This window comes from Pleurodeles waltl, chromosome 12, assembly GCF_031143425.1.
Source record: "Pleurodeles waltl isolate 20211129_DDA chromosome 12, aPleWal1.hap1.20221129, whole genome shotgun sequence".
In the NCBI taxonomy this organism is placed as follows: domain Eukaryota; kingdom Metazoa; phylum Chordata; class Amphibia; order Caudata; family Salamandridae; genus Pleurodeles; species Pleurodeles waltl.
In genome coordinates, this window is record NC_090451.1 from 377,328,169 (window position 1) to 377,349,385 (window position 21,217).

Genomic DNA, 21,217 nt, shown 5'->3' on the forward strand with positions numbered 1-21,217 from the left:
CACAAAGGCATAAACTTAATCACAATGAGGGACTGCAAAAGAGAAACTATGATTCAAACCTTGAGAGAGTAGATTGACTAATCCAGATAGATCAGGCACAAGTGGAACCCAATGGGGACCAAATAGTAGGGGAGCCCCATGAAGGGATTGATCTCCATGCTATAGGGGCAGGGAGCGCAGTGGAGCCTTTGTATGGTAGGAAAAATTTAACAACTCTCCCGAGCCATACTCTCAATGCCACAAGCCTAAACGGAAGGGGTCCTATCACCATGATTTCATGGAATGTAGCTGGCTTAAAAAACAAGCTTATAGACCCCGAATGGCAGGACTATATTGATCGACACCAAGTCTGTCTCTTCCAGGAGACGTGGCTTAAAGATCCACCGTATAAAGTAGGATATAAAACCTACTTTATCAGTGCAACTTCAGCTGCCAGAGGGAGACCGTCTGGGGGGTTGGTTGTATGGGCGAAGATCTCATTAAATGTTGAGATACGCATGCAAGCCACTGAGTCGGAGGACATTCTATGGTTGACCATGGGAAAAAAAAATAAGATAATAACCCACTTGTTTAATGTATATATAAGACCTAGAAAGTCAAACGTGGAGTCTCCTGAAATAACTCTACTAGACGAGCTGCTCAAAAAAATTCCAATAGGTGAGACAATTATGATAGGGGGTGACCTTAATTGTAACTATGAACCTATAATTGGATTCGAACATTTAGCAGAAGAGGAAGACCGAATGAGAACAATTCCTTACCTAACAATAGAAAAAACTGTCCCAGGCACAGTGGCCGCACTGCAAATCATGAGCCTTACATTAAACCATGGACTGAGGGCATGCAATGGCAGAGTGGGTGAAGTCGGCCTTAATCTGGTTACTTTCCAGAGAGGCAACTCAACTTCAAAAATAGATTACATTCTGCATAGTATAAGCACATGGGAAAGACTAGCGACCTTTAAAATTGATAAAAGAAGGGATAGCGATCACTTCCCGCTAATAATTGAATTCAAGGCACACTTCTTAGATTTGGACTCGAAATATATAGAACATGATAAGGTGGAGTTACAACCCACCCTCAGTAACAACAGAAGGGTTGTAAAATGGCCAGTAATACTTGGCAATCAGGTCACTTTGATAAACATTTACAACATATTTTCTGATCTCTTGGAGCCTTATGCAGAAAATAAACCTAGTGACATTCCTAGTACGGCCATCCACCAGTCATTGAGCACTATGTTAAGACCTGTCCTGACTAAACAGTTACAGAATAAGCACATAAAGGAGAAGGCCCAAACCACCCCTAACAGTCCATGGTATACTATCAAATGTAGAGAGAGGAAAAGAGTACTGGTAGAGGCACTAAAGCAAAAAAATCAATTAGCCATACAGCAGGCAAGGGCCAGTTATAAGAAAACGCTGGCTATTGCCCAACGCAACTGGGAGGACCAAAAATGGCAAGACCTGCTGGTAGCAGCGAAAAGCAATGATGTAAGAACCTTTTGGAAAATAGTTACCCATGGTAGCAAAGAGGGGATATTTACTACAGACCATCACATAGACCCCGAAACATGGATTAACTATTTTACATATCTTTACTCTGACCCTCCCACCTTCGATCTCTATCCCTCAAGACACAAAACCCCAGTGGCTTGGGGTATTTTACCCGAGTTACAGTTTAGTCTGGAGGAGACGGTGATTGCCATTGAAGCAATCAAGCCAGGAAAAGCCCCCGGTTTGGATAAGATCCCGGGGGATCTATTCAAACATAGCATAGAAATCTGGGCACCTTATCTAAACCTTCTAAGTAATGCTATAGCAAGGGGAGGCCCAATGCCCGAGACATGGACAGGGGCAGAAATAATCCCAATCCACCAAAAAGTATCCAGGGAAGACCCAGGGAACTATAGACCAATTAGCCTCATAGACGTCACACAAAAAATTTATGCTAGACAGATCCTGAATAGAATCAATATCTGGATAGAAGAGAACAGCATAATGTCTATATACCAAGCAGGCTTTAGACAACAGACCAGTACAGTTGACCAGGCCTTTAGGCTATTGACAATAATGTGGAAATACACTAGACTAAAGAAAGGCCACCTGTATATCGCGTTTGAGGACCTGCGCGCAGCCTTTGATCTGGTGCCGAGAGACTCCTTATGGGCAGCATTAGGAAAACAGGGCATACCGGAGAACCTCCTGGGCCAGCTGGAGAGGCTACATGAAAATACATTTGCAAAGGTCCGGTGGGGGCCAAAAGGAGAGTTGACAGACCCAATACCTATCAAGAGGGGGGTGAGACAGGTCTGTGTGCTCGCCCCAACTCTTTTCTCTTTATACATCAATGATCTGGTTCATCATCTGAAACAAAGTAACCACGACTCACCAAGATTGAATGATGATCCAGTCCCCGCCCTCCTTTTTGCAGATGACACCATCCTATTGTCTCAAACTCCAATGGGCCTGCAAACTCTACTAGATAAATTCAGTGAGTATTGCAGTTTGAAGGGGTTAGAAATAAATGCAAACAAGACTAAATACTTAACTGTTAACCCTCACAAAGAACTCAAGAGAAACATTTGGATTAGAGGGCAGGCACTGGAACGAGTTAAAAATTTCAACTACCTAGGGATACTGCTTGATACCAAATTGTCATGGGCGCCGCACATCAACAAAGCTGCTATCTCCTTAACTCATAGCTCTATGGCAATTAGTAAAAATTACAAATGTTCAAGGTCGAGTACTGTGTCACCAGTATTCGAGATCTATAGGTGCAAAGCACAGGCCGCTGCTCTGTATGGCGCAGAACTCTGGGGATTCACAAAACTAACTCCATTGGCCACTCAGGAAAATAATTTCATGAGGGGGATATTGGACCTCCCTCCATCGACTCCGCTGATTCCCTTAGCCCATGACACTAATATGAAACAAATAGGCAAATTGGCAGCCCTGAGGCCCCTGCTCTACTGGTGTAGACTTTGGACAACCCCTGAACTGATCCAATACAGGCAAGCCTTAATTGAGATCATGGGCTTGGACAAGGCTATTTCCCTCCCGTGGCTTTATTATATCAGGCAAAGCTTTTACAATTTAGGGCTGAAAATCTACTGGGATGAACCGCATATACTCACAACCCAATCAAAGATCCGACTAAAGCAAGTATTTTGGGACTTCATCTTTAATAGCCCTCTTCATAGCAAGGATTCAGGTAGACTAACCTTAAGTTTTCTGGATTTTAAACCACTACCGAGCGCTGAGGAATGGATTGATACTATTCAACCTAGACGAGCAAAAGCTTTATTTATGAAGTATCGATATGGGATTCTCCAGGTCAAGGCTTTTACCTTCAAATGGGGTCTCCTGAATGGGAGTAATCATGAGGCGACCTGCGAGCTATGTAATATGGAGACACCAGAAACGACGGATCATGTCCTTTTAAATTGCATTGCCTACGATAAACTAAGGAAGAAATGGATCCGACCCATCTGCAGGAACGTTGGAATCAGGAACTACAATGAAGCTGCCAGATTTTTTAGATCCAGCTCGATACCATATGTTGTTTTTGGTCTAAGCCGGTTCTTAATAGCAATTTCATTCATCAGAGACAAGGCGGGCCTGAGGTTGTAGGCGCTCTAATTCAGGCAAAACTCCCAAAGTCAACCTATGGGTCCTGAAATCGATAACTGGGAGTCACCCTCTGCAATTCAATGGCCTTGGGACCTATAATCGGCCAAGGATATATCTAGCTCAGGGGACACTGTCTATGCCCGGGAGGACCGTAGCTACTGGGAGGTTGATTAAGTTACCTAGAATGGTCATTGTCACCTATGAAACTTGTTCCTGGATTCTGATATTTATTTATTTTTTATCCCAAAAAATCTCCTCCTAGTTAGGCAAACAAGTGCCTGATGGCACGGGAGGTAAATTTTATGGGTTTTACAAATGAAATACTGCAATCGATTTTTACCTACTGTTTTTAAGATCAATATCAGATAACTTGTTTCTAGTAGATAAGTGAATATTTGCTGCTGCTAGAACAATGTGCCTTTTTGCATCACTCGATCGTATATGACCTCTAAGCAATATAGGCACGTAAGAAAGAAAGGAATCGTTGGGCCCTAGGGATTGTTAATCACTTTTTAAAAATTAGTCAAATAACCCCTCACGTGATGATGGTATCTATATTGCTAAGATTGTAGAGGCAACTTGAACCTACTGGAGGCAAATAATCATTCAAAAGCATATATCCTACTTTCATAATGGTTACTTTTTGAGCTAGTCTATAGTTAATGATACTACTAGCAAGATAGCAATTTTAACTGTTTTTTGTATTAAGGCTTATACTTTAGGGGTATTTTATAAAATTTTATAATATTTATATGGCGATCTGCATGATGATGTGTACTGTATATTTTATAGTGTTTTAGTGATTAATTGTTGATTTTTTAATAACATTTATACCCATAACTCGCCTATTTGCATTGTATGGCCCTGAGGGAGCTTTGGTCTCGATCAGTTTTTAGTGCTTCTTTGTTTTTTTTCTTTTAAAAAGTGTCTTTGTTCCTTCTAGAAATGTAAGAATTTTGTCAGTATGCTTTTATGGTATTGTTTTACCGAAATAAAGCTGTAAAGTAAAAAAAGAAAAAAAAAAAATGCCTCACAACCTCCAGGGAGACCTATTATTGCTGCCAATAGGGGTCTGTTTGAGAATACATCTAAATGTTGATTTTTCCTTCAAGACTATGTAATAAATTTGTCATCATACATAAAAGACACAGGTGATTTCTTGAAACACATTTATGAAATTCCTTGGAGTCATGACTATGTATTGATCACATTAAGGGGGTCATTACGATCTCGGCTGGTGGAACCTGATTCATTATCCGGCGGACAGCGCTGCTTGCAGCGCTGCCCAGTTGGATCAAAAACACTGCAACCGCCAGGCTGCGGTAATTACCGCCACCGCCGGCATGGCACCCCAGACCGCCATGTTCATAATGATCGACTAAATGCCACCTCACTGTATATCAGTATTAGTCATGAACATGACCTCAGAATATTATCTTATGAATTGACCTTTCAGAATGATGGAACATACTGAAATGTTGTTAACTATGATTCGCAAATGTCTGTACAATAATTTTTTTCTATTTCATAATAAGATGTACTGGCAAAAGCGAGGACCCACAATGGGTACCTGTTTCACCCCCAACTATGCATGTTTGCCTTAAGGCTGGTAGGCGGAACAGGTGTTCATTGGGGACGCAACACCTTCTGATACTGACCGAATCATATGTTGGCTGCGTTTCATTGATAATGTTTTTGTAGTTTGGTGTGGTACTTTGGAATCTGCCTCCAATTTTGGAAGATTGCTCAATTGTAATGATCTTAATCTACAGTTTCTGAGCCAAGTGGAGTTTTCAGATCTGCAGGTATATATGTGAGAATTGGTTCCAAACCAGATTATTCAGGAAGCCAACAGTGGGAAACTCTCTACTTCGTGCTTTATGTTTCCATCCTAGACCCATGATCAACAGCATCCCATACTGAGAGTTGCTTAGGGTAAGAGGAACATTAGTGAAGTGGTGGACTGGGAAAATAGCTAAATGGAGGTGATCAATAGATTCAGACAGAGAGGAGACAGTCAAAGTGTTATAGATGCAGCAGTACTGAAAGTTGAGGGTAAAAGTAGAGAATTGTTTCTGTTTGCACAAGAGAAGCAGAAGAAAGATTTTGATATAAAGGCTGTATTGATTACTACATACAGTGCAGAACAGAAAGATTTAAGAGTTATTCTAAATAAATACTGGTGTTTATTAAAAGTAAATACTAAACTTGGTCTCACTTACTGAAATATCCTTAAATCACCTTTAGGAGAGCATATCCTATGAGAGATCCTTTGTTCTCCAGTAGCCCAGAAGTGAGAAGAGCCTCCTCTTGATGAAGGAGAAAGGGCTTTCACAAATGTCACTGGTGTAAAGCCTCTAAATATGGAATTTACAATGAGGAAGTGGAATACCCTTTCAGGAAAACAGACATTAAGATAAATGTTCCCTATTATTGTAAAACAGAATTTTCTCTTTATGTATTAAAGTGTGAATGTAGTCTACAGTATGGAGAGAGCATAAAGTTGCAGGTACATGAAAAAATAAGCAGCATTTACAAGCTACAGTCAATGGGGACTTTATGTGGCAAGGCATGTTGCTGAGTTCCACAATGGAGATGAATAAAGGATTAAAATACTTTGATTCAGTTCCAGTACATCATAGAGGTGGCAATAGAAAAATGAAATTGAGACAACTAGAGTACAGATACATAATTAAATTGGGTACTAGACACCAAAAGGTTTAAATATTGTTGAAGAATTATTCACCTTTTTAGCCTCTCCGTAATACTGAAGTATTTGCATGATTTGTATTGATCTATATGATTTCAGTCACAGTCCATTGGATAAGTTGTGAGTGATTCGGTGAGGGTGTGAGAAAGATTTAAATTGTAATTTAACATGTGTGAGATATACATAGTGACTCATTTCTGAGTTTGAAAATATACTGTTTAGATCTTGTGGTCACATTATTTACCCACTTGGGAAACGATTAGGGGTGATCTATCATTAATGGTATATTAGTGAAGTAATTTGATATGAATGTTGATTTTGGATAAATTGCCATGAAGCCAAACAATGATTGTGATAATGTTAGTGAGATTATTTTGTTGTAGTATTTTATCTATGTTTAAGTACTTACGTACGTGGTCGCACTTTAAAAATGGGTGAGATGAATGCCGTCATACGATCAAGGTCTGCTTTGGGCCACAACACATAATGGAGGACATTAAATAACCAACCTTACAATATTTTCAACATTGCCTGATTTTTGATGATGGGAGCCAGATATATATATATATATATATATATATATATATATATATATATATATATATATATAAATATATCCAAGAAAGAAGTGACTCAAAAAGATGATCTCACCAAAGAACAGAAATATATTTTTACTACAATGTTTCAGCTGCCACCTTCATCAGGTAGTACAGGATGGTTTGCTCAGTGGCTGCACAGCTGACATTGCTGGATATATTTATATATCCTCCGAGCATTCCATCCTATAGGTAAACAATGGGGAACTTACTGTACACCAGAGGTTTGAAACAAATCTTGTTTATTCAGGTATGTATATAAAAATATAAATACTATAATTACAGAATGACAATCAGATTCAATGTGATTTCTTCGTTTTTATTTATTGTATTTGTTAAGTCTTTTCCTATTGGTTTACATAATCATGTGACCATAAATGTGTTAGTTGTTCATGTAGTAATTCTGAAACCTTACATATGCAGTCTAGTTTAGTTTTTTAGAATTCCTTGCTACTTTTAATAGGCTTACGCAGCATATTGAGCCCAAAGTGTGAAAGCTAATCATTGTTGTTATAAAAATTAGGATTATTATTTTTTCCTAATGGCCAATTATCATGTCCTCCATATAATAGTTTGTGTAGCTCACTGCTAGGTCACTTTTCCATTTTGTTGCACAGGAGTACATAAAGAATATGGTTTGTGTTTGACTTATTGGATGCAATATTATTTTGTGAGCTAGAGACAATACAAATAAAGTTTATGTAGAGTAAAATGTGTCCCGTTCATTATGTATTTGTTTATAGATTTACATTAGAATGTGACAATAAATTGGTCATTCAGTTGTTTATGTAGTAAATCGGAAACTTTACATATACAGCCCAGATTAGTCTCTGGGCTTTCTTTCTACTTTTAATAGGAATGTATGCATCTCTTTGTATGTGACTGCTCCCCACTTTTGTCTACTCTACTCTGACACAGTACTCCACTCTACTCCACTACTCAACTTTACGCCACTCCAATCTAACCCACTCAGTGCCATTGTACTCTAAAACACTGTATGCTAATTTACTTTACCACACTCTATAACACCTCACTGTATGCTGTTCCACTCTAGAAGAGCCAACTAGAATGTATGCCAATGTATTCTAATATAGTCTACATCACTTTTCAATAACGCATGACACCCCACTACACTCTACTGTGCAACTGAGTACTCCAATTTATGATACTTTACTCAACTGTATGCTATGCCATTCCACTCTGACACTTTACTCCACTCTATTCTACTATACCCTAGTTTGCTCCACTCCATTATACTCCACTCTATTATACCTTATCGGACCCTGCACAACTGTACCATACTCCACCCTATGCTGCTCCACTGTCTAACACTGTACTCCACTATATATAACTCCTCTCTACAACACTGTCCTACACTTAATGTCACTCTATGCCATTCTGTTCCATTTGATGCCCATCCACTCTTCTCCACTGTACTACACCCAACTTCTCTCGACAATATGCCACTCCACTTTATGACACAGCACTCCACTCTACAGCACTCTTCTCCATTGTACTCTACAATACTCCACTTGATGATACTCTACTCTGTGATACTCTACTTCACTCTTTTCTGCTCGATGACAGTCTACAACACTCTACTTTACTGTTTGACATGCCATTCTACTATACAGCTTGCTGCACCAGTCTCTATTTGACTCAACTTTCAGATACCATGCTACTACACCATGTGATGCTTTACTACACTGTATAATACACTACAACACTCTGCTCTACTCAATTCAATTCCAATCTACAATACTCCAGTCAATGACAATAGACTTTACAACACTCTCTTCCATTGTACTGTTTGACACTTCCCCTAACAACTCTCCACTTGTGACACTGGACTTTGAAATTTGAAACATTTTTATAAAACAATTAGAAAAAACAGTGATATTCAATTAAATAAACAAAGGTTAAACATTTTTATAGTTTGAAACACTTATTTTCCCTATATAACCAAGTTTAAACTACACAAACTTTAAAAGGTCCAAAGTTGTAGTTAGAACTTTCATTTATAATTTATTTACCACCTTTCAATTATTGTAAGTAGTGGACCAAATTACACACTCTTTTCGGCTCATTAACCAGACAACATTAACCATAATTTGCCACTCTCTCACGCACTGTATTGTGACAAATAATGTCATTTGAGAAGTTATAAATGTTGTTATGAATGCTATGATTTCACATGCTATAATACACAAGGGTGAAAACAGTGCATGGAAAAAGCATGAGTTACAGTTGATGTAGTGTGGCAAGTGAGGTTCCAAGACTGTTCAGAAGTACATGACTTATAGTAATTTGAAGGTGATGCATCAATTATAAATTGAAATGATAAGTATAACTTTTCAATTTTTAATGTTTGTATATTTTAAGTTAGGTTTGTATAGAAAGAATACATAAGGCATTTCTAACTATAAATTAGACTCAACCATTGTTAAATAAGGAACATAAATTGTGGGTCATTGTTGGGATGGAGAAAATAAGGGTCTCACTGGATGCTAAGTTGCCACAGTGCCACAAAATATGGGGCTCTTGGATCCAATTTCTAGCACAGGGTTTTCATGAACTTACATGCCTGCAATACCTCCAAATCCGGTGACTTACACAGAATAAGCATACTTGAGATTTGGGCAGTACAAATGACTGGATTGGCTAAGGATGCCCTGTGACTCCCCACTTGGTGAGACTGATCCACATGGGAAGAAATACCAAAGTGTTGGAGCCCACCCCTCCTCCCTGTTTGAATCCCTCAATGTACTTCTCTCTCTCTCCCTTCTATCCCCCACAGTCCCATCTCTCCCTTTTTACTGTATCCTTGACTCCTACTTTGCTGTTGTTTAACACTGTGCTTCACCAGCCATTGGATGCAGGCGAGTGCATTTGTTTCCAATAAAATGAATAAAAGTAGATTTGAACCCTAGAAATAATTTTGCTATGCTCATTTGGTTAATGTTTTATGTTTTTTGGGTAATTTGAAGGCTATTATTTTTATTTTATAACAGGATTTTTGCTATTGACTTTAAGTAGTGTACTCCTTTGCTGTCTTTAAAAAGTTGTACTTTTCATTGTAGCATGTTGTACATGAAAGTGGTTTATTTGCTAAGCTTTGGTTTAATTTTTGGTATTGATTGTTCCATTTATGGTTGGTGGTAGCTTTCTTGGTCTTATAGGGCTTCTATAAATTTATAAACGCATACGTTGGGTTCTGCCTAGGGAGCATTGAAAGGCATTGTGTCACCCTTCCACTGGATTGTTTGTTTTGACATTCATGTGTCATGGTGTTATCATAGACATTCTACAATGGTATTTAGAATTTGTGTTGGCGTCTGTGTCCAGAGAGATGCAGTCTGTGATCCCAAGTGGCTTCAAATAATTCTTAAGAAGGCTTAGTTTGTGTTTGTTTTGTGGATATAAATGACTTTCTATAAGTAAATTGTAGTGGTTAGCTACATCTATGATAGAGGCACAGGCCAGTGCAATCACGTGTTTTAACTTCAAAGGCAAATTGATTGTAGCAGATTCTATACTTAATGCATATTAGTTTAAATGTTTCCATATGCTATGATTGAAGTCTGAGTAACAGCCTTGCATGACTGTGTGTGGGTAGAGTTCTTAAATTATTTGAATCATTGCAGTACTTGTTTTTTTTTTTATTTTAAAATGGTTTAACAGCTTATTAGGTAGGTGGAAATATATGAATGGTATATTGTGTTTTGATGTTTCCCATGTATGGGTTATATCTGAGTGGTTTGAGGCACATTTTAAAAGCCCAATCTATCACCCATGTTTGATAGTGGCTTACTTTCAGTAAGTTATCTGTGGTAGAAAATATTAGGATTTGTTTATCATTGTTTAGGTTGTCATGTAAGAGGAAGGGTTCCTCATTATGTTTGGTTGTTAAGTGTTGAGATATTTGGATATCTTGGTATCTTCTAGGGGCGGGAGCGGTATTACTGGAGTCTTTTTTAGTTCATGCAATTAAGCGTTTTAAAGTGGGCATAGCTATTAATTGGCCTTTGATGTGTTTGGGGAATTTAGGGAATATATATTTTAATATTTTAGTTTTGGTGTCCGCGGAGCTAGTGCTTGCTTCTCTTATACCATGCAATACATGTCTAACTTCTATTTATGGCAGCATTTGGAGGGTGGCTGTGTTTCCTAACATTAATTACAACATCATCATTTCTTGCAGTGCCCCCCATAGCAAGTATTAGAGAAATATTTAGAACATTTTCAAGTGACAGTTTTCATTTTTGTTTCTTGGTTGTGTATGTAGCCCATGTGAGATAATAATTGCTTTCCTTTCTGTGATGTGATGTATCTTGCTTTTTCTCTCATCATGTCTTAAATTAGTGTAATAGTTTAAAGTGTTACAGCTTTAGAATATATAATATATTTTTTATTTGCTTAAAACATTATGCACTACGCATTCTGTTTAATACTAAATATTTTTATTGATAGTAGATGTTTCACAGTTTCTTTGCTGGGTTCCGTTGACAGTGTTGCAACATGGAGCCGGTTGTTTCTTTTCTGTTGGTTTAAAAAATGCATTACTTTCATTGAATTTTTTTTTTGTTGATAGGTAGCAGGAGCTGAGATAGTTAGGTTTTATTTTCTATCTGTGTTAGAGTGAGTCCCTGTTTAGAATTATTTTTATCTACTTACTTTTGTAATGTCTTTTGGTAGGTCTTTTACCAGGCATGTGACTGGTTTTGTATTTTGATAGCTTAGTCTGTGTACTCCAGTACTGAATCAGTGCACCAATCAGAGGCAACAGCCTGCTTCGCAGTACAGGATGCCATCGTAATGGCCTTTTCCTTAGTGGAGTGGATAAGTTAGTGCATTTTGCAGACCTAAAAGGACATATCTGAGCAAGTTGGTAAAGTTCGTAGTGAAAATCTTGTTATTGTCATGAGTATTTCCTCCCACTATCTTTTAACTTTGGAGTAGTGCCAAAGGTGATGGGACAGAATGGCAACATGGCCATCATGGTACCAGCAGGTATCTGGGCTGCTGGGCTTCTACCTGGCCACCCTTACAGTGGTATAGTACCAACAATGTTTTACCTTAAGTAGTGACTCATGCCCCATTGTACTGTGAGGAGAGGTTTGTGCTCTGTGTAGAATGTCAGTCATTTCTTTAGATATAAAGGTGTGCTCGAGCTCTATCTCCCATCTGATCTGGGCTGGAGACTTGGTGGAGTTTGTCGGTTTATTAACAAAGCCATAAATGTTGAAGAGGAGGTCTTTGTCATTGCCTCCGGTAATCAGTAAATTTTCAAATTTTATAAGTTGTCTGCCTGCCGGGCTCAGAGGCCCAGAGTTTAATGGCTGCATAATGCTAGATTTCCTCAGCTTTTAGCCCATAATTCTTTAAAATTTGGGAAAAGTCCATAAAGCCTGTGTGATCAAATAATTCTCTTAGCCTTTTACAGTTATCTGTCCACCAAGCTTGGAACGTATGGCCAGCCACTGCAGTCAGAAACTCTGGGTTGCCTATGATTAGTGTGAGGGTGGGGAAATATATAGAACCATATGTCCCATGGTTCTATTGCGGCACAGGTGATATATAAACTCCTAGTGGCCAATGCCATTTTAGGAGCCAGGGAATTTTCTAAATGTTTGTCTTAGCTATACTTTGTTCCATGAAGCACCAATGTTTCTCCGTGAGTAGTCTGTGCCATTCTAGTATGTATGGCAGTTGAACTGCTAAGTAGTGATGGGTAAGATGAGGTATTCTGAGGCCTCCTTCAGCTAGTGACAAGTAGGCCCTATAATGGGCCATGCACAACTTTTACCCACTCAGTTAAAAGCTTTAATCACTTGCTGTACTTTGTTGAGCAGGGGTGGGGGTGGTTGCAAAGGAAAAGTCTGCATTGGATACAATATCTTATGGAGAAGAGTCATTTTTACTGAAGCACTGACACCTAACCAAGAAAGTCCTCTGCCCTCCCAGAAGTGTAGGACATAGCATGTTGTGTCCAAGAGATCTGTGCAATTGTGCTCTACAGTTCTTTTCTGTGTTGAGTAGATTTTAAGTTTGAGACAGTGGATCCAAGACTCTGACTGTGGGAATGGAACCTTGCACGCCAACTGGGGCCTGCCTTGTTGTGGTATCGTGGGGTTAAGGAACTTTGACTTTTGAATGTTGACTTTAAAGTCAGCAACAAAGGCAAATCTCTCTAACTCACTGACTAGGGTTGGCAAGGAAGGAATGGCTGTGTGAGGCTATCAAAAAACAACAACAGGAGGGGCAGAGTGTGGGATATTTGGAGGATAGACTCCTGGTCCAGTGTGTGGAGCTCCCAATACTGTATAAACCAAAAAATTGCACACACGGTTCCAAAAGGCGGGAAATATTATCTACCGGTTCTGCAAATCAGGGAAACCAAAAGGTTGTAAGCACGAGCCCTCACTCACCTTTCGGTGACATGCTTCATCATAGGGCTGTGCTCCTCGTCAGGCCGGCGCTGCAATGCCTGATGAGCCCCACACGGGGCTCTTTGCCAGAGATCTTTTTAAGCGAAATGCGTACCGGTCAAAAGTAGGAAAACGAGGATTGGAATAGAAAAGGTTAAAAATGTCTAGAGGTAAAAACTGTTCATATCTTTAATTAAATGTTAGTACCTCTGGCAAGATTAAAAACAAAGAATAGGGATATAGTAAAATAATGTCTACACTCCCCATAACACGCAAAAATGCTATCTAAAGCCACCACTAACTATTAACTTATTTAACACGCGATTTGAAGTCTGTGTATTTCTGCATATATAGACCACAGAGGATTTTTCTCAACTCTCCTTTGCTGCCAGGCCTTTTCCCCCTCAGGTGCCAGGCCTTACTTTGGTTATTTGGGATAGTTAACACTTAGGCCCTCATAACATTTTGTCCAGAGAAGCTATCCACGCCAAATTTGCGTTCTTTCTTTACAACATCCTAGAGATTCTAGAGGTACCCAGAGTTTGTGGGCCCTGGAGGAGACTAAGAAATTAGCCAAAATATAGCAAGAACTCTGTTTTTTCAACGAAATGGGGAAAAAAGGGCTGCAGAAGAAGGCTTGTGTTTTTTTCCCTGAAAATAGCATCAACAAAGGGTTTTTGTGCGAAAATAACCATCTTCCCAGCTTTCAGAAACAGGAAGACTAACTCAGAAAACCGCATTTTTTAACACAATTTTGGTATTTTACTGGGAAATACCCCATTTTTACTATTTTTGTGCTTTTAGCCTTCTTCCAGTTAGTGACAGAAATTAGTGTGAAACCAATGCTGGATACCGGAAAACGAAACATTTCTGAAAAGTAGACAAAATTCTGTATTCAGCAAGGAGTCATTTGTGTAGATCCCACAAGGTTTTCCTACAGAAAATAACAGGTAAAATAAAAAAATATTGAGATGAAAAAAAAGCCATTTCTCTCCACAATTTACTCCGTAACTTTTTCTTGCGATGTCAGATTTTTTAAAGCAATATACTGTTGCATCTGCTGGACTCTTCTGGTTGCAGGGATATAGAGGGCTTGTGGGTTCATCAAGAATCCTAGGTACCCAGAGCCAATAAATGAGCTACACCTTGCAATGGGTTTTCATTCTATACCGGGTATACAGCAATTAATTTGCTGAAATATAAAGAGTGAAAAATAGGTATCAAGGAAACCTTTGAACTTCCAATATGGGCACAAGATAAGGTGTTGAGAAGCAGTGGTTATTTGCACATCTCTGAATTCCAAGGTACCCATACTAGCATGTGAATTATAGTGCATTTCTCAAATAGGTGTCATTTTTGCACACAGTCTTACATTTGGAAGGCAAAAATGTAGAGAAAGAAAACAGTCGGCACTTAAGGAAATCTACCAAACTTGTGGGGCTCCCACCTGGTTCTGTTACCCAGAATCCGTTGCAAACCTCAAAGTTTTGCCAAAAAAACACTTTTTCCTCCTGATAAAAATGATACCTCACTTGTGTGGGTAGGCCTAGTGCCTGAGACAGGAAATGCCCCAAAACACAATGTGGACACATCACATTTTCCCACAGAAAACAGAGCAGTTTTTTGCAAAGTGCCTAGCTGTGGATTTTGGCCTCTAGCTCAGCCGGCACAAAGGGAAACATACCAAACCTATGCAGGTTTTAAAACTAGCACCCAGGGGAATCCAGGATGGGGTGACTTGTGGGGCTCTCACCAGGTTCTGTTACCCAGAATCCTCTGCAAATCTCAAATTTTGGCCAAGAAAATACATTTTCCTCACATTTCGGTAATAGAAAGTTCTGGAACCTGAGAGGAGTCACAACTTTCCTTCCACCCAGTGTTCCCCCAAGTCTCTTGATACAAATAGTACCTCACTTGTGTGGGTAGGTCTAGCGCCCGCGAAAGGAAATTCCCCAAAACACAACGGGGACACATCAAAATTATCAAAAACAAAACTACCTGTTTTTGCGGGGAAGGACACCTGTGTTTTTGGTCCTCGGCTCAGCAGCCATATAGGGAAACCTACCAAACCCAACATTTCTGAAAACTAGACACCTAAGGGAGTCCAGGGAGGTGTGACTTGCATGGATCCCCCAGTGTTTTGTTACCCAGAATTATTAGCAAACCTCAAATTTAGCTAAAAAATCACATTTTTCCCATATTTCTATTTGGGATCACCACACTGGGACAAATTTCCTACCACTCAACGTTCCCCTCAGTCTCCCAGTAAAAATTATACCTCACTTGTGTAGGTGGACCAAGTGCCTGTGACAGGGAGGAGCCAAAAACATTTCAAAATTGAGGGGGAACCAAAGCAGGTCCAAAAGGGGCAGTTTGAAAACAAAACTTTTTAGGCTGACAAGTGGGTTAAAATATATATTGGTATAGATCAGACAATGCTGGGTGGTAGAAATGTTGTGGATTTTCTACATAGCAGCATCCCAAAGTCCAAAACGTGCAGCCCCACCATTCCAATTGTGACGATTTGGAGAGTCAGACAAGCTCTCTTGGCCCAAATGTAAAACCAAAACACAAAATAATCAAATGTCCCCCTTCAGTTGGGGTGAGGGCAAAACCATGCCCATACTGTTTGGTAGCCACCACACCACTAGTTTTAAGTTTTTGTTTTTATTCCCTGGCATCTAGTAGGTTTTCCGCCCCCCTGGGGAGTGCATAAGGGGTAATTGCCCAATCTGCCCACCAGTGGGCAGAACAACTGTGGACCAATTTAATTTGGGTGGGGGTATGGCCATACACCCACCCTCTTTTTTTGAAAAACAAATCTTTCTTGTTCTCTGGTGGGCTTTCTGCCTCCCCTTGGAGGCAGATGGGCCTTCCAAAAATAGGCAATCTGACCCTAAGGGGGCAGATATGGCCAACTGTACTGTGTTCCCATGGGGGGTGGCCCCCAAACAAAACACACATATACACACACCAAACCCTGGTGCCTAATTGGTTTCTTCCCCCCCGGGGGCAGATTGGCCTAATAATAATAGGCCGATCTGCCCCAAGGGAGGGCAGAAATGGCCTAAAATAAATTTGCCCCCCCCCCCCAGGGGAGTGTCCCTTGCCTAAGGGGTCACTCATATTGTGTTACATTGGTGCAAAAAAAAAAAATCTTTGGTGTCTAGTGGTTTCTGCCCCCCAGGGGCAGATTGGCCTAAGAAAAATAGGCCGATCTGCCTCTAAGGGAGGCATAAATAGCCTAAAATATTTGCCCCCAGGGGGATGACCCTTGCATAAGGTGTTGCTCCCCTTAAGTGAAATTGTTGCAGAAAAAAATAAATCCCTGGTGTCTAGTGGTTTGTGCCCCCTTGGAGGCAGATTGGCCTAAGAAAAATAGGCCGATCTGCCCCCAAAGGGGGGCAGAACTGGCCTAAAACAAAATTGCCCCCAGGAGAGTGACCCTTGCCTAAGGGGTCGCTCCCCGTGTGTAAAACAATTAAAAAAAGAAATCCTTGGTCCCTGGTGTTTTCTGCCCCCCTTGGAGGCAGATTGGTCTAATTAAAAATAGGCTGATCTGCCCCAAGGGGGGCATAAATTGCCTAAATATAATTTGCCCCCCAGGGGATCAACTCTTGCCTAAGGGGTCACTCCCCTTGAGTGAAATTGACCTTCAAAAAACAATCTCCGGTGTCTAGTGGTTTCTGCCCCCCCCTTGGGGGCAGATTGGCCTAATAAAAATAGGCTGATCTGCCCCCAAGGGGGGCAGAAAAGGCCTTGAAAATAATTGCCCCCCTGGGGAACGACCCTTGCCCAAGGGGTCGCTCCCCTTATCCCAATTTCCCTTTCAAAAATTATCTCTGGCGTCTAGTGGGCATTTTAGCAGCTGGATCGGTTCACGATCCTGTTGCTGAAATGCTCTGAGAGACATCAAAGGCAAGGAAATTCCTTTCCTTCCCTTTGATGCCTCTCAGACCCCCATCTTCTGATCCGTGCTTGAAGCTGAGTTCCAGTGCAGTGGGCGACCTTTGATAAGGTCCGCACACAATCGCATGCAGACATCATCAGACGTCACTGGGGGGTCATGGTGAAGCCCTGCCATGGGGGGGGTGGGGCCATGGCCCTTGGGGGGCGTGCTAGCGCTTCCCCTTAGAGCCAGTACTAGGACGTAATGGTTATGTTCTGTGGCGCCTGAGCGCCCCAGCAACGGACGTAACCATTACATCCATGGCACCCAAAGGGTGAAGGATAGTAACTGTAACTGACACCACTACCATGAAAATCATAACCTGTCCATCAAACTAACTGCTTACTTACCCACAATATTTATTCCAATAACTGAATGTAATGACTAAGTTAACGTTGTTAATAACAATGAACAAGTAACTTATACTGTATCCATGTTGACATTGTGTCCAATTCACAAACTGCATTTTGTAGTATGGAAAGTAGTACTATAGTAGTAACATTTACTTACTATAAAACACTATTCAGAAGCCTAAAGTGTAAATATCCACCTCCACTTCTGATATCATTCCATGGGCAGATCTTCACACCTGTACATTTTCTACTTAGTAGTAGGCCTGAACAGAAATATAATTTCACTTGCAGAGTTGGAAAAATTTGGGTAACCATGTGTAATGCGTGTACGTTCCTGTCAAATTCCACCATCCTGTGCATGGTGGAATTATATTACTGTTCATGTGCACAAAGCTTGGTAAACATGCTATTGTGAGTGCAAACAAGATTTTTAGCCTGTTAACGTGATTTCCAGCCACGATGGAGCCTTCTGGGACCTTTTTTGAGATGCCACTAATTGGGAGTGGCAGCAGCTTCTTCTCGAGTAGTTTCTACTCGCGAAGCAGCTGAATTAAGTCAATAATACATTTTCAAGTTGATGTTCTCTTTGTGCGGCAGTTCCATTTTTTATTAGTGTGAAAAGCATTTTATTTTTCAATAGGAAGTGCATCAGTGACTCTAACTTTCTCCTTTCCAGAGGGCTCCTCCTAGTGCTTTCTTCATCTCGTGGTCACTTTTTATTTGGATTCCAAGGTGAAAGGATGACTATCTTTGTGTGCAGTTCCTGCTGCAAATATACTATTGTGGTTGTAGGAATTAGTTTTAGGAAAATCACAACAAATAGGTTCAAAGTCTTTTAGATAGGGTGCTGTTTGATAGAGGGCATGCATGACTATTTTTATTTGTACTACTATTCAAATTTAAAATGTTATTGTGGTTGTGGTAGGTGGTGTGGAGTTGCAGTACGAGCCTAGCATGTGTTTTGCATTTAAACGTGTATCTTTTATGAGGGAGAAAGCTTGTACAGTTAAGAACATTTTCTCCATAGTTGTTAAATTTGAATTATTCATTTATTCTACCATGTGGCCTAGTCTGTCCGCGGGTCCTCCAGCCAGTACTAATCTTTGGGTATATGAAACTTCTGTTTTCAAACATCACTGATTTAGGTGAGGGATGGCATTGGATTAAATGCTAACTTTTGTTGTATTTCACGTTTTTTGTTGTTGCAAAAAGTGTATTTTGGTGGGGTACTATCATGCCTTGGGAAAATGTTTGGTCTTGGAAACATTCTCATAGCTGAATTAATTTTCGTATTTAGAATTTCTGAATTAATGGTAGTGCTTTCTTCATTGGTTACAATGCCTCCTTTATCTGATTAGCGTTGGTGTGTTTGTGCATGTGTGCATGCCCATGTGTATGTATTTATCACAGGCCACCATTTTGTCTTTATTCTCCATGTGAGTGTCCATCCATAGCCCTGCATGTGTTCTTCATTGTCCATGTCTCCTTGCTTGTTGTTGTTCAACCATGTGGCCCATGGCCATTTTGTACAGCAAGCCAGTCTGATTTTGCCATAGGCATGCATGTGTACTTTGTGGTGCATGCCTCCATGCTTATTGTTCGAACATGCGTATGACAGTCATTTGGTGTAGCCAGCCAGCCTGCTTTTGTTATAGGCCTACATGTGTACTTTGTTGACCATGTGGCTGGTAGCCAATTTGTGGAGCCACTCATTGTGCTTTTGCCATAGGCCTTCGTGTGTTCTTTGTTCTCCACGTCTCCTTGCTTGCTGTTGTTATTTGAACATATGGCCTGCTGTCGTTTGGTCTAGCCTGTCAGTGTGATTTTGCCATAGGCTTGCATGTGTTCTTGATTCTTCATGCCTCTTAGCTTGCTGTTGTTGTTGTTTGACCATTTGCCCAAGAGCCATTTTGTATAGGCAGTCAGTGTGCTTTTGCCATAGGCTGTCTTTGTTCTTTGGCCTTCATGCCACTTTGCTTGTTGTGGCTCTTTGGCTGACCATGTGACCGGTAGCCATTTTGTGTAGGCAGTCACTGTGCTTTTGTCATAGACCTGCCTTTGTTCTTTGGCCTTCATGCCTCCTTGCTTGCTGTTGTACTTTGTGTGACCATGTGACTGGTAACTATTTTGTGTAGGCAGTCAGTATTCTTTTGTAATAGGCCTGATTGTTTTCTTTGCTCACCATGCCCCCTTATTTGCTTTTGAGGTTTACCTATGTGGCCGGCAGTGATGGTGTGCTAACCAGTCAGTGTGCTTCTGTGACAGGTCTGCATGTGTTCTTTTTTCTCCATGCCTCCTTCCTCACTGTTGTTGTTGTTTGACCATGTGGCTGGCAGCCAGTTTGTGTAGTCCATTAGTGTGCTTTTGCCATGAGACTGTATGTGTTCTTTGTTCTTTATGCCTCCTTGCCTGCTATTGTTGTGGTTTGACAGTTTGGCGCGCAGCCTTTTTTCTCACCAGTCAGTGTCTTTTTGCCATAGCCATGCATGCATTCTTTGTTCTCCATCCCTCCTTACTTGATGTTGTTACTGTTGGCACATGGCCAAACAAATAAATAAATCCCTCCATTGTCCATCGTAATATTCCAAAAGTCCTTTCCCCAACTGATCTTCCCAATTTCTACCCACTCCACCTAGAACAAACGTTCCTACTATCAAAGGAAATATATTTAAAAAGGGATTGGAGGGCATCTTGCTAAGTGTGGTGGTGTTCTACCTCTTGACGGGGCAACACCAGGTTCTATCGGGTGTGGCTGAGGAGGTGGTCTGTGGATGATGAGGAGGGAGGGCAGCAGTTGTGGATTCTGACTGCTGGTGGCACTGGTGATGGACTGGCTGGGATGGAGGAGCTGGCCTGAGGTACTGGGGGCAGTGGCACATGCCTCTGCTTCCCCCTCTTCCAAAGCCACGAGCTGGCGATATTCTGCTTAGATGGTCTCCATCTGGTGGTGCCTCAGCCAGGTGACTATCTCCTGTGGACCAGCAGGAGTAGCTATATCGAGAAACAAAAAAACACAAACTATAAATAAAAGTACAAGTACTTCTTAATATAGTGGTACAGTAGCAGAACGTTCCTGGTCCTCTGGACTGATGCGATTAGTCACAGGGCCAGGTTTTCCCCACATATACATCACTTAAAGCACTGACTACAAGGAATTAAGTCAGAGTACCAATACCACCAGAATAAAAGTGTTTTTTTAATTAATAGCATTCTTGCTGTGCAACATTAATAGAGGCATGCTAGTGCTAGGTCTCCTACTCTCTGCAGTCTGCAGCATGTTTTTGGGGCAGCTGTAATGGACAATTTATTATCTTACTTTAATTTCAATTGGCCTGTTCTGCTCCAACTGCCTTTCAGTTATATCCTGACTCCAAAGAAGCAAATGGATAATAATTATACTATGTCACACATGTCACGTAGAAGGATAACACGGATATCCAATCTGCTGTAAGTAGACAGTGGAAAAACAGTGCACTGTGGTACAGTGAAGGGAAAGCAATATTATTTTTAGTCACCTTTGTCACAGAGTATCCCATCTGCCAAACTCTA